The sequence below is a fragment of the Sinohyriopsis cumingii genome, chromosome 10, assembly GCF_028554795.1.
Source record: "Sinohyriopsis cumingii isolate HCF-2022 chromosome 10, ASM2855479v2, whole genome shotgun sequence".
Lineage (NCBI taxonomy): Eukaryota > Metazoa > Mollusca > Bivalvia > Unionida > Unionidae > Sinohyriopsis > Sinohyriopsis cumingii.
In genome coordinates this window covers 34,191,834-34,210,776 of record NC_142970.1, presented here as the reverse complement: position 1 = coordinate 34,210,776, position 18,943 = coordinate 34,191,834, and the positions used below count along the sequence as shown (strand labels likewise).

Here is an 18,943-nt window from a genome sequence, read left to right as displayed (position 1 = left end):
AACTATGCAATAAAGCAAATGCAAAATAAATAAACAAAAATAAAAAGTATATACAGTACCATATTTAACTTTTCACAGGAAATATTAGAAAAAAAACATTTTATGTAAACTTTCAGTGATAAAAACAATATTTTTAGATGAATTAGTCTAACAAATTATAATATAGGTAGGCATTTAAAAGGAATAAATACCTAGATTGTCTTGCTACATTGTATGGATTTCTTTTGAAAAGTAAGGAGGCAGATGTTATCAATCCCTTTTGTTTTTCACTTTCTCATGAATAAAAAGCTTTACACATAATATGGCTTTTGAACTGGACATACACTCATAATTAAAGCTGCAAATTCTGGATTGGCCGAGACACATTTCCCCAAAATTTCCTTTTATATACCACATACATACATTTGCAAATTATGCCTCAAGAGCAGTCTGGTTAGTCTCTAGTGACTGCTTCATTAATTAACCCCAAAAAATACTTTCCAGTACTGGATTTGTTTTCAATATATGCACTGTACAAAAAATGCTCACTTTTTGGAGAATTCATTTTCTTTTGCAAGCAATAAAACAAGTTGTGTGTTCTTGCTACGAGCAAAAACCTCGAAGAGTATACTTTATTTGCTAATGTGTTAGTTCTAATGCTTTGACCTTCCCAAAATTACCATATTTATTAACCCGATTATGAAATTTTAAATTTGGACTTATCCATAAGGTAAGTAACATGTGTATGTGTTTTCTTTCTCTTATTTGAATTATGCCCCCTCTTTTTCAGCATGCACATCTGCAATTTGCATTGGTTTTAAGCAATACTTTCAAGTAGAAAATTTCCGAATTGTATGTATATTACAAACATTTGGTACGTGTATAAAAATTATCCTATCCATAACTATACTGTTATGAACATAAACAAATAAGAACAACTAAATTACAGGTATATAATAAAATTACACACAACGACATGAGCATACTCCAAATTATCATCGAGCCTTGGTGAAGTAATGAATGCGATAGAATCCAACCCTAATTTAGAAATTCAAGATTTAGAAAATAATGTCAACTCCGAACCAGCTATTTCAGCAAATTATCATTAATACAACTCCGTAAAAAACAACAATATCAGTGAACTCAACTATTGCCGAATTGAGGATTGAGGATTAACTTTCCAACTGTGCAACATGAAATTTGTGGAAATTCATGCAAGGTTCAAGCCAAGACGGAATGCTTGTTATAAGGCCTAATGTGCAATCAGCTGCTTCAACAAACGTTCATGGCAAACAAGAAATCACATGTAAAGTTAAAACAAGACATGTGGCAAGTGACAAAATATTGGTCCCAGCTAGACATGCATTATGACAAGCACTTCTACAGGTGCAATGGCCGAATAAAATTGTACAACACAGTACATTGTCATCTGTGCAACATGAAATTTGTGGCAATTCTCGTTCTTCACCACTTTCCATGGTCACTATTTCCGTCAAATTCTTTCATGAAAATTTTATAACCGCTCTACTTAAAACGTAATCTTTGCATCATTATATGCATTTTTATATTTCTGTATATTGACTTTTTAAACAGCAGTTATGAAACATGGACTTTTTAACATTATTGAAACATTTGCATAGAATAACAACATTGTACCAATAAAAAAGCATTGAACTGTACTTTATGGTAGCTCGTTTTATGCATATACTTTTCCTAAAAAAGATTTGGCATAAAAGCAAAAAGCAACATTTAGAAAACATGAAAATTCCTAGTCATTTGACTAGACATGGACTTGATAAACGTGTACATCAATATAAAATTGGTATTGTGTACAGATTTTGATTTTTAATGCAGCTTCAACAATTTTTCAGATGCATCACTGATGTTTGCAGTGTGGCAGTTTATAGTTGTTTAGCACTGGGGCATCAGCTACTCTTGGATTTTAAGAGGTTAAGATGCCCATCAACAATTTTGAACACAGATGCACATTTAATGAACATGCGGTTTGTACACTGCAACATTCATTTTTGGCACTCCGGAACAAAATGTTGAGCTCATCATGAACAATTTTTTTATCACGACACCCCACTGCTTTAACTGCCACACTGCAGACATTGGGAACAAATCCCATAATAGAAAACTTGTAAAGTGCATTTTTTAAAGGGCCCTTCTATTTTTGAAGATGGGTGTCACATCTGATGGTGGATAAGCATCAGGTGTACAAAACAAAGCAGTCTGTGCCTTCGAATCCCATTTCCACCAAAGTTTTTTCTCCCTAAAGCTATTCCATCTTGATCTTATGGTATTATTTGATGAATATGCATAATCCCAAAATTTTAAAGACCTTCATGCCATAAACCTACTTTATTTTTAAACATGGTGCCCATTTCAGGGATTATCATTTGAACAAAATTTTACACATGCCAGTCTGGATGCTTTCTTCAAAGTCGCATTGAAACGATGGGGTTAGTAGGTTTTAAATGTGGGAGGTTTACATGAACTCACATTGGGAGCACTTTTAGATCAAGCATCTTTATTTCAGGAATTTCACAATTACTACTAAAACATTTACACTACATCTAGAAGGATTGGCATCTTTGTCTTACCCTACTTAAATAGGCGATCGAGAGACCATGGGCTGATATTACAAATGTAGATGAGGAGCAATTAGTGTCCATGGGGACAAAATACAATACACATTTTTCCCAATGAAGCACTTTAATTTTTGAGAAAATGAATGCCAGCAAAATACAAGTTGGTGATAAAAACAACAGTCAAAATGTTTCTTTTACATAAAAATAATCAACTATTCCAAATACAGGAATGCTCCCATGCAGCACAGGTCCAACCTAAAGCCTGCCAAGTCTTCTGCTTGACCAACATCTCGAGGAAACTAGAACAAAACAAAGACAACCCTATGTGCAACAAAGCGACAAGTGCTGTTGCTGGTGAAGTTGCTGTTTATTGTTGCTCATCACTAGTGAACTGCAACTGTCAACAATACGATCGTGGAAAAATCTCTCCCTTGTTACATCTAGCCTTTAATCCATCAAGCTGTTCTGGCCACGTGTTCCCAGTGTGTTGTCTTCTATACTGAATTTTAGTACCCTGCTGTTAAAATGAAAACGGCTCAACTTTTATCAAGTGCTCCACTGGGCTTTACGTCGACGTTTCACTTGGACCTGAAAACAGAATTTTTTTAAAATCAAAGCTGTTAATATAATTTAAAAATGGGGCCAATACACATATTTAAGTCCCTGCATTTTGTCGTAAAATGGCTCCTATGGCTGAAAATTTGTTCTACATGTTTTATTTTGTCAATTTTAAAGGTGCAAAGAAAAATATTTTCAACAATGGCCCACTAATTAGAGCATTAACTGAAAATTCATTGCCATCATTCAGCATGTAGCTATGAAATTCTGGCAGTTAAAATGCTTGAAACACATTTTTCAATTTAAATGGTTAAAATTTATTTCATCTGAAAATTGTGCTTCACCATAAAAACGTTTTTTTAAAGAAAATGCAAATGTCAGTTTTCAAGCCAATCCCACAAATTATTTAGCTTGCAAGAACAATAGTTGTCAAACAGGAACTAGTAGGACATGATTGGCTTGAGGATAATAACAATAACCTTGATAAACTGGACATCTGAATGAGCATTAGATTTAGATCATGCTTGCCGTAACAACTAGACCCAGCATCCTATATGGTTGTGCATTACCCAAAAGTGTAAAACCACCTACAATATTGAGTCAAAGAGCTTAATATTGAATTAATGTTTTTATGTAAAACCAGTCTTTAAGTTCAAATCTTTACTTTTGACCATGAAATCGATAGGCCTCTTTCAAAGCCCACTATCAAGCCCTCCACATACTTTGGTCAAGATACACGGTATAGAACCCAACTACGTCCTTATACGAGACCAATACTCTTATTCTTTAAAACAAATTCATGCATTAAAGACCTCTCATTTTAAATGAATATTGTTTAAACCATTTACAATATTTAATTAACGAGAAATCTAGGCAGATATGACCATTTCCAGAGAAGCAGACCTGTCAACCCCAAAAAGACCACCTCAGTAAGAAGAACTCGAATCATTTTTTTTTTTAGACACAGGCCAGAGGCTAATGATTCAAAAGCCCTGACTGAAATTCCACATTCCAGACTCAAAATTTCAACATGCCCAAAATTTCCCCTTTATTAATGTCATGCAACGTTGTAATAGCTCTGTTTCAAATATAAATAGGGGTAATGTAATGCAAGTGTCAGTAGTGTTCATCGATACGCTGGCATGCTTCATGCTAAAACTACATCAACAAAGTGTTTAAAATTTATTTTTGTTGGGCTCTGCTGATAGTGAACCAAAATCTGCTTAAAAAACGAATTATACTTGAACACTATTCAGACAACTGAAATGATCAAGCGCTGCATTTTCTATACGCAAGAAAATCTCACTTAAACAAATGTAGCCACAAACTTTTCACAAATATACAATGCATATGGCTAAAACATTTTAATTCAATGCATTAAGGCAATAACTTGTTCTTTCTGATTTACATATAATGGGTTGTACCACTTCCTGATCCTACCGATGCACAATGTAGCCCATTGTAGCCTTCAAACATCTCACTAGCTACCGTCAGCCACTTAATATGTGAAATGATGGTTTAAACTCTCTGCCTCAAATTGCTGCTATTTAAGAGTTCTACATCAGCTCTAATCATTTTTTGTATACATGCTACATGTAATGGTGGTGGGGTTTTATTTAATTTAGTTTTAAACTTAAAGATTACTAAAAATTGTGTTTTCTCAAAGTATGACCATGTCAGTAGTTTTCGGAGCACAAAATCATTATTCTAGCATGAAACAATGCTTCAAATCAAATTTCACATAAGACAAGAGTGATCCAACTTGTATTGCGCCATGAAAAACGCATTTACACATTTCACTAGCGCAGTTTCCTCATGCAAATCATTTATTTGTCAACAAGCATGATCTAAAATTAAAGGGTTACCGGGTGTTGGGCTAGTTTTCAAAGTTAACAGAAGCTGGGATCAAGACTTCACAATCTGCAGTTCCAAACACCAGGAGCTCAATGGCATCTTGATATCTCTCGACCTGACACAATGCTAAAAGCAAGCCTTGGCCACAGCAATCACCTTTCCCACCACGTGACGTGCACACATCAACGAATGTTCACTAAAGGAAATTGTTGTCCTTTCCGATTACCCTCCTCCCTCCAAAAATGGAATATTGAATTTTATTCCTCTGTACCTTTAGAACATTTTACGTTTATTTTCCCTTTCATCCTCAAAGCTTGCTTGATGGACATCAGCTGAAAAACAAGCTACAGAGATTGATCTGGACAATGTCACATAACAAACATCCAAGGTACTCCAGTAGTCTGGTTCCCTGACAAATACGACTCAACATGAAACGGGGATCAAAACCGAACATGGACAAGCCACTATTCAGATTTTCCAGCAAAGACTTCCATAATTTGTGATTTTATTCTGCTCGCTCTTATTTTAAGGTAGCGTGTGATTTGGGTTATTACCATCAACTCTAAATAAATTATTCCAGTGGAAACCCTTGTTTTTATGCAACTTAGGAATTAAGCACATTAGCAACAACAGAATTTCATGAGCTGATTGTCATACATCAGATCTGTACTAATGGGCTGAGAAGCACCAAGATTTTCCGGATGGGCACAGCAATGGCAATTTTATATTTCAGAGTGGCACAACTTTTTTGTCATCGTCAACCATTTCTGTTCTCAAAAATCATTGCTGGTCTAACATCTCCAGAGTATGAACCATCATCAGCAGTGCCATTTTCAATTAGAGACAATTGGCCTTTCAGTGACACCACGGTGATATGGCCATCCACTGTAGACTAGTAGCGACGAGATTTTAAAATGGTGGATATGCTTCATGTCCCGAAGCAGACCTGCCAACCCTGACAAATCAGTCTCAGCAAGGCAGTTTTCCCCACAAGATTAACCAGTTTTCAGTAAGGTGTAACAAAATATCAACAACTGCTATTATAAGGCTGGAAAAGTAATTAAAAGTTTGATACAGCACCGATAAACATTATGTTCAATTGAAGTTTGTAAAGTACGCATAGACTTTATTTACTACTAGCACAGCTGCACAAACTCTAGTTCCAAACCCAATGCAGCTAACTGGCTTGTTACTATCTCTCAACCCAATATAATTCACGTGACACCAGCAATCATATCTTCTGCCACGAGACATACTCAAATTGGCATGTGATGTCGAATAAACTTCAATTGTGTTCTTTCCAGCTTTTATTCACAAGAATCTAAATACTCCTTTTTATTCTTCAGTTTATTATTATTAACACTTTTCTAGAATTGTATTTTCCCTTTTGTCAACTATCATTTTCATGTGGTTTTTATATTTTACGGGTTTTTTTTTAATAAGAGTTGACTGGTCTGCTACAGCATTGGTTCCAGCCAGGTTACAACCCAAGTCTTGATCGCCAGAATTTATTTTGTAAATTTATCAAAATCTTTAAAACACTGCAGTGAAGTTCAGAAAATTTAAATTTTAGGGTCAAAGGCAAAGGTTGGTACTGTTCGACTGGAACCATTTTCATTTAGAAGCAAGCATAAATCAGAATTAATCTGGCAAAGACCCATCATTGATTAACAATAATCAATACGTTGAGGGGCTGTATTCAATGTGCAGATACTTGTGGTAGTACAATACGAAGTGCACTGAAGTAGTTTTGGTCATTTTCATTTATCACCTAGATTTTATTTTGCAAGAAGACCCATCACAATCATAGTCAACTTTGTGCAGAAAAAAATTCATTCCACTACCTTGCCCTCATCTTCCTTCTCTTCCTCTTTAACCTTCGCATTCGCTTTTTCCTCCACTGAAAGAAAGAAACAAACTCAAGGTCTACCACAATAATACTCAACTGTACAGTAGTCTTCACTCGAGAAAGTGACAAGTGCAAGCTCTTGATGAAAACTTGTGAAAATGGAAAGCAGTACTTTGTTGCCTCATTGTCTACTGGGCAGTATTCAGTCTATAAACTGAAAATGCAACAGGATAAGAAAAAAAAAGTTTATTTTGAACACAATTAGTGAAAAATTATACGATATGCTCCATCCACTTTGATGGTTGGTACTGCATTACATGAAAGTCCCAAAATAATAATACATTATTTACACAGATTACAAGTACAAATTTACTTATATACACAAACTAGAGACTCGACATTCCTCAACTGGGCTATGGTAAATTTGTTTTCAAAACAGTTCAGGCTTCTTGCCCGCTATTAAATCTTCGGGAATAAAATTGTTGCAAATATTTGGCACCCTAGATGGCATTCAAGTTTTGTCCTTTTTTCGTTATAGAAACGATCTTTCCCTGTCACTGCTGTTATCTTCAAAATGAGAAAAGCATGTTATGTTCAACAAGAAAACGTGAACTCCAACATTGGTAGCTTACAAATATTGCAGGCCTTCAGCATCTTAAAGTACTCAAGAGCCGATCTCTGCTGGGGGCTCTTCATTTTTCCAATAGATACAAGTTTTATGCTAGCAGTGTGCTTTTACCTATCATTCTGCCACATTCCCCCAGGGGCACTTATATTTGCTAACAATTTATGTCGTACACGTACTATATAACATTATTAAACTGTGCATGTACGACAGTTCAATTTTAAGCAATGATGAGCCTCTGTGCACATTCCCAATTCTAAAATTCATGGCATACTTGTGCACGAAAAGCACAATGTACATTGATGATTTGATGGCTTAATTCAAAGCCAAATTTTCGTGTACTCCAATCAATATTTTACTTTTTATTGAATATATACTTTTCTGCATTCTGTGCAGCTTAATTACAAAATGGTAGTAATCCATAAGACGAAACATAGAACGATTAACAATTAGGTGTCGGCAGGGTACAGAATTATGAATGACCAATTCAAAGCTTGTTCCCAAACTTTCCAAGGCAACAAATAGAGATTTCCAAGACCTATCTTCTTTCATTAACATTTTGTATACAAATCACGTTTTGAGAAAACATGTAATGCAACATTACTGTTTAATGATGAAATGAAGCTAAAAGGGTCATCAAAAGAAACCAGGAAAACTCTACACCAGCCTCCAACAACCCGATTATGGAAAGAAATTTCATCAAGTTTATTTCAATTTTCAATGACTTTTAAAGACCTCAGGGTAATATGCTCGATTTCCCAAATGTTAAAGGCCTTGAAAATGCTACCTCATTTCTCCTACACTGTCAAAGACCTTCCAAGCCCATATGAACCCTGGTTGGGGCATGCATGGAAAAATATGAACTCGAGCAAATTACTAAATGCCATCTTTCAATATCTATTAAATTCTTGCACTCGCAAAGGCAGTTTTCATTTGGCGGTTCTTCAAACCTTTACTTCATGCAATGGCATTTTGACGCCTCTACCTCATTCACATACAAATACCTTTTGACGCATGCTGTAAATAGCCATTCTGATCAGGTTTTCGTAGTGCAGTAGAAACCCCCTATTAGATGCTATATTCATTTCTGCAAATCACCATTACGTTAGATCACATGATCACAGTTTATGCTCTGGTAGAAAGCTGCTATTTAAAGTAACTGGGTCGTATTCTCCACTCTTTAAAATGGAGGTCCCGAATTTCATTCACTACCCAAGTTTTCGTGATTAGAATCACGATTATAAAATCTTCAATAACTTCAGTAAAGGCTCTGATATTGATGCATGAGGCAATTGGTTTTTATAACTTGTCAAATTCAGATAACTAGGTGATGTAGACACAAAGAACTTGTAAATTTCTAGCATGAGAAATGGCAGCTACAGGTTCTATCCAGATTTTAAAGCCCATAAAAAATTACACAGCTATAATGATCGGACTTGCTACACAATACATGTATAAAAAATGTAAAATGGTTAAAATTACAGTTAAATGTTAATAGGTACCATGTTTATGGAGTCGAATAGGCAACCAGTGTTCTATATACAGCGCACAGTAATGGGTAACTTTGCTACACGTGTATCTTAGGGCTAAAAAGCCATATACTCTGCAGTAAAGGGTTAATAAAGATTTACGTTGCTACGAGTATGTACATATGCCATTTTTTTAAAAATTGGTTGGGTCCTGGTTTTCTTCATTAGTGTTTGTAAAACTTTTTCTAGTATAGATTATATAATTTACAACACTTGCTACTGGGTAAACTAACATTTGGATACAGCTATAGCAACACAATGACTAGCAATATATGACCATTACGGGTATCGGTGACCACTGCTGCCATTCAGACTAGCACCTAATTGGATTAAAACAAATGATTCCCAATTCAATCTGATTTTTAATTCAGGAATGCACGATTCATTTTAATGCAGTGTGAATAAGTGAATCACTATTTAGAGCTATGAAATTCATGCCAAAATCGTAGGGGTTGGCAAGTCTAAAAAAGAATCTTGCATACCTTGCTGGGAGAAATTCAAATTCAAAAGCAGATTATTAAGTGGTCCCTCTCATGAATAGCCACTGACCAGCAGCCACCTACTTTGTATGGCCAGAAACGTATGTCGAGTGAATGTTCAAAAGTACCCCTTATGAAAGGCAACCCCCACAACAAGCCCTACATATTAGTGAACACTTAATTCTCAACAAGTTTATTCAACAGGTGCTGAAATTTGACCGGGATCCAGCCATCTGCATTCCAGGTCATGTGACTAAACAAGCTAGAAAATGTAATTAAAAGTTCAATGCAGCAACGATAAACATTATGTTCCCGTAACTTCAGTTTGGTACAACGCAGAAAAGTCAATGATGGCTTGATGGATAGAAAAATATCTCAGGAGTAAAACAAGCCATATAGTATGGTCATGTGCTTTAAAAAACAGAAATAGCAAAGGGAAATTGAGGGTCATGGGTGGAATGAAATATTTGGAAGTTCCGTACCTTCTCTCATATTATGATAGAGAGGGTCCTATGTCAGAATGGGTCATGGGGGTAATCTAAGTTATTTTTATCACTGATTTTTTCCTTTAGATTATTGTGGGATTTTTCCTCAACAGCAAGCTCGTGTCGAGCACCTGTGGAATAAACATGTTGAGAATTAAGTGCTCACTATATTTATTTATAAATATCAAGTCGTTTTACTCAAGATACAAATGGCCAGTTAGTCCCAGATCAAATTTCAGCAAATACATACTTTCTTCTCACCTGTCAGCAGATTCAAGACATTACACCCCAACATAAATATCCAAATAGCAAAAATGGGGTGACATGGGTCATAGGAAATTCCAACTAGAACAGGAAATGGATATAGTTGGTCACATGGCTTCATTGACTATTCATCAACCAGTTTTTGGCATTGGATCTAGCCAACTGAAATGTAGGCCATCGACACTCAAACAGGCTATTACGTTTTTGTGTCATGTCTTACTACTCACACAATGGTCTTGTATAGTGTTCAAATGTCGACTGACAAAATAAAGTACTCCAAGTCTGAGGAGGATCTCATACTTGGCAGCCTACATCAACACTTTTCCACTTATTTATGTGTAATTAATAATTAGCTTGATAAATTTCGTACTACCATGTATTGTACTAGTCCTACACGCAAGACATAGCACGTGTTGATTTTGTTTAGGTGCCACGTCTTACTATCCAAATAACGGCCTTCTTTAGCATGTTCCAATGTCGTTGACATCGGAACGAATATTCAAAGTTTCAGGAATATCTCACATCTGGTAGCATATATCGACACTCTTCCACTAATTTATGTGTAATTAATATACTTACTGTGCCGTCTTTATCCTGGCAGAATGAAAATATGACACTAGCAAATGGACGCTTTTTCCGTGTTCCGTTGACATACATTTGAATTCGTTTTTAATGCGACGGTAGTCGAGGTATGCCGATGTATATTTAAGTAGGTTCATGTGGTGGTTACATTTTTTGAACGAAACGAAACGTTGCTTTACAGTTCCATTACGCATATTATATTTTTAATCGTTTCGTTAAAGAACATTTCCACTTTACCAAATTTCTGCATTCCCGGCTTTCCAGTCAACTGAAATGTAGGCCAACGAAACTTGAAAACAGGTCCATTTCTTCTGTGAGAATTTGAATTTGACTAAAACATTACTACCTTACTTTGTAGAAAAGCGCCGTTATTTTAGTAGCCAGTTGTGAGACATATTCCTGAAAATTTGACTTTCGTTACGATCTTAGTCGAAATCAAATCACTACACAGCGCTATTAGTTAGGCAGCAAGACCCTGACGCACAAAACAAAAATATCAGCGTCAGGTCTTGCATGTAGGACTATGCGACCACGTACCCTTTTCTGGAACCAAATTTAGTAAATGGCCACCACTGATAAGCCATCGATAATCTTCATCGGGAAGTTTCTTGACAGTTAATGTGCGAAGCATTCAATAATCTGGGGGTGAATAGACTTCAGTTCAAGAATATTGGACTTGCGTTCGAGGACTAGGATTTGCTCTACAACGCCCAACTACATTTTGGAAATGTTCTACAAAATGAGAAAAACTAAAACCTCTGGAAAGACTAGTTTCCCTGTGAATGTTATTTTCTCGCTCAATCAAACAAAATACCAATAATAACGTAGTGCCAAGTTCGACATGTAGGGGCAAGGATAAGCATGTGCTACATTCACAAGTCCATGCCTAGAATTCGTGTGCAATGATTAAGTTTTACATACCTTGGCTCGCATCTTGCTCCAAGTGATCTAAAAGTAAATAAGAAAAAGACTGAATGATATTAAATAGCCAGATGATTTCTTCATGTATACGATTTTTGCGGATTTTTCTGGAAGATCTCTTTCTTCATGCTCACCTGTTGAAGATGGAAGCCAAAAGAAAGTCTCGAACCGTTCTGTTCGACACGTGATAAAAATACTGATCACGGAAAGTTTTTTTCTCCAAGTAATAAGTCTATATATATATATATATATATATATATATATATATATATATATATATATATAAATGAACTGTTTATTCAGTTACATTTATTAGGTTAGAGAGTAAACATAATTAGACTGGTTCAAGTTTTTACTTTTGGTTAACGCTATCGGTAGCAAGGCGGACCGTTTCGTATATTGCCCCCGATTTCTTAACTTAAGCCTATGGTGTGAATTTTTGAGCTTTTATTGTGTAATGATTAAAAGTATGGATATATTTGCGAATTAGGTCTTTCCAGCTTGTGTTATTCTTCAAACTGATGTGAGGCATGTACATAGTCACTGTACAGTATGTAGCCAGTAAAATACCAATATTCAGCTACGAAGCAGAGCTAGCCACTTACAGCAGTAGACACGTTGTCACGCCTGGTTGACAATTATTTCGTAATTGCATCAATGTGGAATAAGGTTTTAACATGGCGGGCACTTTGGGGACCATGGAAATCCCAGTCAAAAAAGGTGTCACGGCACTTTGGGGACAATGGGTCTTTAACATGTGGAATACAGGACCAGCACTTTGGTGACAAAGGGGATTTAACATGTGAATATTGCGCATGTATAGTGACAAAAATATTGGGTTTGTCTGGGAACAACAGGAATGATACAGGTGGGGTGACGTCATGGACAATGGTAACAATGTCCGCCAGGCGTTATATAAGGTTATATGTCCCGGGTAGCCAGGCGTTATAGCTTTTCACGTGGATTCACCGACAATTGGATTTACGATTACAAAACACCCTGGGACGATTCACGGACAAGATTTATTCGGACAATGGGAATTGCCATTACAAAACACCATGAGACGATATAGACGAGGGCAAATTTAGCATAGGTGGGACTATAGAGGAACAAGGGGAATTTAACATGGTTGGGACACTCTACGGACAAGGGAAATTGAACACAGGGAATGTATAGCGACAATGGATTGGGACTGTCTACGGACAAGGGGAAATTGAACAGGAGTGGGATACTTTTATAAACAATGGGAGTTACATGGACAAGAGCCCCTGGGAACGTTTACGGACAAGATTTATACAGACAAAAGGTTGGGCCTGTATAGCGACAAATAAATATTGGGTATGTTAAGGGACAGTAGGAATGGAACAGGTGGGGTGACGTCACGGTACTGGACATTGGCGAAACAGTGACAGCAGAAAAAAATCTGGGGCGGGATATAAAATGTTATAGACATAGAATCACATACCAAACAATCCATACTGACGAGAGTGTTAATCTAAAATAAATTTTTATACAAAACAACACACTTACACTGTGATTTGTGATGTGATTTTGATTTTTTAACGTAGCTTTAACAATTTTTCAGTCATATCGCTACGATGCCTGCAATGTGGCAGTTTATAGTCATGTCTAGCACTGGGGCATCATGCCGCAGACATGTAGCATGATGTCCCACCCAGTCACATTATCCTGACACCGGGCCGACCAGTCCTAACACTAACCTCTTAATGCTGAGCGCCAAGCGAGGCAGCTGTTAGTACCATTTTTGTAAGTCTTTGGTATGACTCGGCCGGGGATCGAACCCACGACCTCCCGCATCACACTTACACTAACAAAATCCACGTTATTTACAAAAGAGTTGGTGGTTATAGTCGCACCACTCCACATTCGCACAAAACGAACACATTGAGCAGGGACAATGGTTTTTGTTAAGGGAAAAAACAAACCCATACAAACGTATGCGCGGAAGAAATTATATATACACACACAAAAGATATACACACAAACGAACGCCTGCATACGAAAACCCAGACATATACACACACTTCTTGGTTAAGGGATAAGCTATATGTTATGGGAAAGAAACACATTCAAGCGAACGCGCGCACACAAACGAAACACAGACAAAACACAAACACACAAACAAACGAACGCGTGCATACAAAAACATTCAATTTGTTGTGTTTAGGGACAAGTGTTTTGTTATGGAAAAATCACACACACACACAAACCTACGCGCGCACACATAAACATCCACACACAAACACTATTTTTTGTGTTTAGGAACAAGTGATTTTTGTTAAGGAAAAAAGCAAACATACGCGCGCACACAAACAAATGTACAAAACGCGCATACACATAAACACACACACACACACACACACGCAATCAAATACTCCGAGCTTCAGCTGCACCGATCAGGAGATCTCGTAGTTAATGATACAAAAGTTATTTATAGATTTGAGTAGTCAGCTGAACGGCCTGTGATCCGTTATGCTTTAGAATGCTTGTGAATTTAGGGACATATAACTAGGTACCCTATAGCTATGACGATTAAAATTGTTGCGTATCTTTAATGTCCCTAAATGTGTCTCTATAATGTCCCTTTTGTATGTTCCCATTTTTTAATTGTATAGTGTCACTAAGGTGTCGGTGTGTATGTGTGTGTATGATTAGGATTTTTAACGTAGCTCTAACAATTTTTCATTCATATCGCTACGATGTCTGCAGCAAGGCAGTTCATAGTGATGTCTAGCACTGGGGCATCATGCGCAGACACGTAGTATGATGTCCCACACAGTCACATTATTTTGACAACAGGCCGACCAGTCCTAACACCAATCTCGTAATGCTGAGCGCCAGCTGCTAGTACCATTTTTGTAAGTCTATGTTTTGACTCAACCCGGGTTCGAACCCACAACATCCCGCTTCCGAGGGGCACGCTCTAACCAATAGGCCACCAGAGCGGTCGGGTGGTAAATCTAATAGGATGACAGAATCAGCAAGACGAGTGAGGAAAGAAATTCGTTTGGTGCCTCATGAAGATTATGTTTTACAACCTAGTAGCCCAAAAGTGATTTGCAGAAGAAAAAAAATGAGAACGATGGCATACACCTACACGGAGAAATTAAACAGTTTAAGTTAGTGGTTACTATGTCTTTGTGTGTAATGTTCATATGAAAGCTAACACACACAAACACATGCACGCATGCATACGTGTTACTGCATTGGGTGACATTGGAACGGGGATTAGTGATTTGAGAGAAGGACAGACAGACAACGTTTCAATGCAGAGAGAAAGAAAGAATGGAAAAGGACGGAAATGTAGGACACCATGTTTTAGATCTGTTATTTTGCTTAAAGGTATTACAGAATATCGACAATTAAGACAACGATATATTCTAAGTGAGAAATGTTCATAGGCAACTGTTTTCAGTTTTCCATAACATTTGTTTGATATCCCATGTTAGGAGATATCATGTTTGGCAGCACACGCAACAATATGGCAACGTTTCCAACAAAAGTAGGACGTCACAAAACACAAACACATCGGACAACGGAAAGTTGAACATAGGTTGGGCTTGTGTTATGTTTGTATATTTGTTTATTTGTCTATGTCTATAAAGTCATATGTCCTGCCCCGCCAGGGGATTTTTTTTCTTTTCTTTGTATGAACAGTACGGGTTTACAAGAACCTCCGGGTCCATTGAGTTAAACTGTTTAATGTCTGGCCACAGGATCATATACCGATGGTGCTGATGAAAGTTTTGACATCTGCTTATTTTTATAATATATTTCCTTAGATTCAATGTCGGCAGATCCAGAATAACTAAGAATCTTTTCTCGCTTTATTCTCTATTCGTCCAATGATACACCAGCGCCGATACATAATTATTTTATCAATCCTGCGTATTGTTTATTGACATAAACTGAATCTATGGCGACTCTCATATGGTATCAGGAAAACTGTTTATCATCAATAATAAATTTATCGAAACCTACGCAGGCATCGATGACCTTAAATGAGTAAACTGTGGTGAATCACCATCAGCGTAGCTCACAATTGTACCTATTTTAGTTCCGTCCGATAAGTTAACGTTATTCCGACTTAGAAATGTGCTTCTCTCCCTTGTATCAGCAATTATGAAATCGAGTTCAGCATCGTCTATAATTAATCTTGAACAATGTCGTTTATGATCATATGATCCTCCTTGCGTAAATGTATCGATTCTTTTTCTGCCAAGATCTTTTGCAAGTTTATTTTCGAGATCGGTATTGTCTGGATTTTCATCAGGGGAATATTTCTTCTGTTGTGGCAACCAAACTTGTTTTTGCGGATGATATCATATAATTCATTCACATACAACCAATGATATCAATATTTTTACATTATATATCATAATACAATTATTGGAGCCCAACAGCATTCGTTAAAAATGTTTTCCAAACCAAACAGCGACAACCGGATGAAGATTTTTCGATGCAAACTCGAATGACTCAGTGCATACAAATCCAGTTGTCAAGATCTGGTAAGGATCCATTTATCGATACTCTGGTCATCTCGTGTGTTGGATGTCCAAATCGCTTGAAATAGTCAGAACACTCACCCGCCCCAAGAAAAATTCCAGGATAACATGTAGCTATATCATCCGAGATAACATCTTTATAATCGTATTTAGTATTCCATAATCCGCCATGTCCGTATTGGAACAACTTTGTCGGACATCTTCAGTAAATTCCAATCATGTTGTTTTCCATGAATTTTCCTTCTGAGCAGCGTGGGCAACAAATGACGGAACAGAGAAGCAATTACTGAGTAATCATTCGATAAAATCATTATCGTTTGTGTATTTCAACGCAAGATTTTTCATTTCGTGGTGGAGAGACAAATAGATCATAGTTCACAACTTCGGAACTCTGAAACAACTACACGGATACATGGTAGCTCTTGCTGATAGTTCTGATAAAATCGAACATATCACCGTTGCAGAATTTAACAGTTCGATTTTATGGAAATATTGTTATATCCGATTCCACGCATGTGCATTATGATCAATAATCTCTATTGAAGCTCCGTTTTTTTTTTGTAAATATTTCGATTCGTACAAAATCTCAATTTTTTTTTTAAGTTCAGCAACGTCTTTGATAGACGCTCCGATATCTTTAACTGTTTCTGAGCACTCATATTTTTTTTACATCTTAGATCCATTAAACCATTTCCACGCATCCATTTTGTGATTTCATGTACTTTGATGTAAGTATATGTTTAATGTCTTTAAGGAAGTTTGCGAAAATCTGTCTTTTGCTTTTCGGATTTGCACCTCCAGACGCTGTTATGTATGTGGCAAATGAGCTCTTTTTTTGTGTGTTAACTGGTAATTCCCGCTGTCGTGAAGGGCGCTTCTATCATCCATGAAATGGAGCTGTGTCACGCAGAAAAGTTTATGTATTAGGTCTTGCTCGTGTTGTGGTTTCCAGTGAACGGAAAGGTTTAGAATGTTATTGATGGATTCTGCATTGTCATTAGTTAAATTCTTGAAGCTAGGTTTTTGAAAAATATTTCTGTAATCTTTGTTTCAGTTTATTTATAAAGTATGGTGCAAATGTCGGATGCTGTTCATTGATGATTGTTTCCAGAAGTTCCGATCGACTTTCAAAAATTATTATAGTATTTGCGTCTGTGATGCCACCGGTACCAACTATATGAGTCATTATTATATCACGTTCACCCTTTTCCACCCATATTTTATTTTGAAGGAAGTGCCTGACAGTATCCTTCAGGTGTTTAGTGCAAAGATAGCGTGTAACCGAGGGGAATACAGGCTCTATTGGCTTGGTTATACTCTTCTCATCATCACTTCCAAATTCCATCATTTCAGGCACTCTTACTTCCACGGACTCAACACCTCTATCTAGCTCTGTAGCAATATGTTCAAGAAAGCTCTTGTAAGTTCTGTAAGAAGCGTCTGTGTACAGAAGGACAGGATCAATACATATCGGATGTTCGTTTGTACTGTTTCCGACGACTCTTTGATACGTTACACTATTGTTTTACTCATCAGTAACCCTTTGACACGTTATGCTATCGTTTTACTCGTCAATAACTCTTTCTGCAATTTGTTTTGTAAATATAATGCGAAGAAAGCACGATTTGCTAGAGAACTCAGTAATCAGTATATATGCATTACTGTTTGATAGTGTTGATAATGACATGATTTACGAAAAGTTAATTTCATATTTTCTTTATGGAAATATTGGAAAGTTATTTTGGTACAAATAAAAGTAAATGCGATAGCTCATATCTTTTTCTGATTTCTGTAGAAACTTGCTATATTAAATAAATTTAAAACGATGAAAATCTACCTTTTATTTTATATTACTTTGATTGCGAAAACATGAATAACTTCTAAAATAAACCACTTATGTGTGTTTCATCGTTTGTATTTCTTCTTTTAATCAGTCTGTAATTTTGGTTATATTTTTGGCATGTCCTCTCGATTCGCTATCGAGACAGTAATTCATACACTGACGGAAAGAGTGTAGCATGTAGAACACCACTAATTGTATTTATTTAAGTAAATACGTCTTAGGATAAGGAATAAATTATATTTTTCAACATAAAGCTGAAGAAGAGCAACAACATAGCGGAGGATTGATCTCTCTCTCTCTCTCTCTCTCTCTATATATATATATATAAGGTAATCCGTCATCTGGTTACATATCACCCCGCCCACCCGACTAAGGGTGTTAAAGCGCGAATGACTAATTTCTCAGGAAAACAAGATTATAAAGCCGTCTACTTGACCTAGGTCACAATTAGCATTTTCCGGAAATAATTAAACTTAATGGAATTTTCCATTCTAGAACATTCTGGGTTCTCATCAAGATAAAATCTTTTATCAAATTATAATGCAAATTATAATACAAATTAAAGTGTAAGTGAAACGGTCATTTATTGTCTTTAACACGTGAATATTAGATTATACAAATTAATATTTATCAAATATTAATGTTTGACTAATGGAAAGAACACATATTGTGTACTTATTATACATTAGTGTCTTTAACTGATCTGGCATCATTAGATAAACTTTCAGTGGAACATATGGGATGATTTAAGTGTATTTGAATTAAACGGCTTGGTGGTTTGTGAGTTATTGTTGATAATTAATTGTCGATGTGACTGTACCAATCATTAAATGGCCTATATTTTCAGACAGTTTA

The 18,943-nt window shown here is 36.3% G+C and overlaps 1 protein-coding gene and 1 long non-coding RNA gene across 3 annotated transcripts in view; one reads left to right on the top strand and one right to left on the bottom strand.

The window, feature by feature from the left end:
- Positions 1-2,678: 2,678 nt before the first annotated feature.
- Positions 2,679-11,874, bottom strand: LOC149789858 (uncharacterized). Its single transcript, XR_016423746.1, has 3 exons — positions 11,720-11,874; positions 6,830-6,885; positions 2,679-3,161 (listed from the first exon to the last, which is right to left on the bottom strand). It is a non-coding gene; the product is annotated as an uncharacterized LOC149789858 (long non-coding RNA).
- Positions 11,875-12,420: 546 nt separating this feature from the next.
- The window catches only part of LOC149789856 (transcription initiation factor TFIID subunit 5-like), a 227,465-nt gene continuing 220,942 nt past the window's right edge, over positions 12,421-18,943 (top strand). The window contains exon 1 of one of the 2 annotated variants that reach the window (XM_089971839.1): positions 12,421-12,439. The gene's annotated coding sequence lies outside the window, so the exon portion shown is untranslated. Of the gene's footprint in view, positions 12,440-12,506; positions 12,522-18,943 lie in introns of those variants that run through there. The other variant, XM_089971841.1, reaches the window with a different exon arrangement.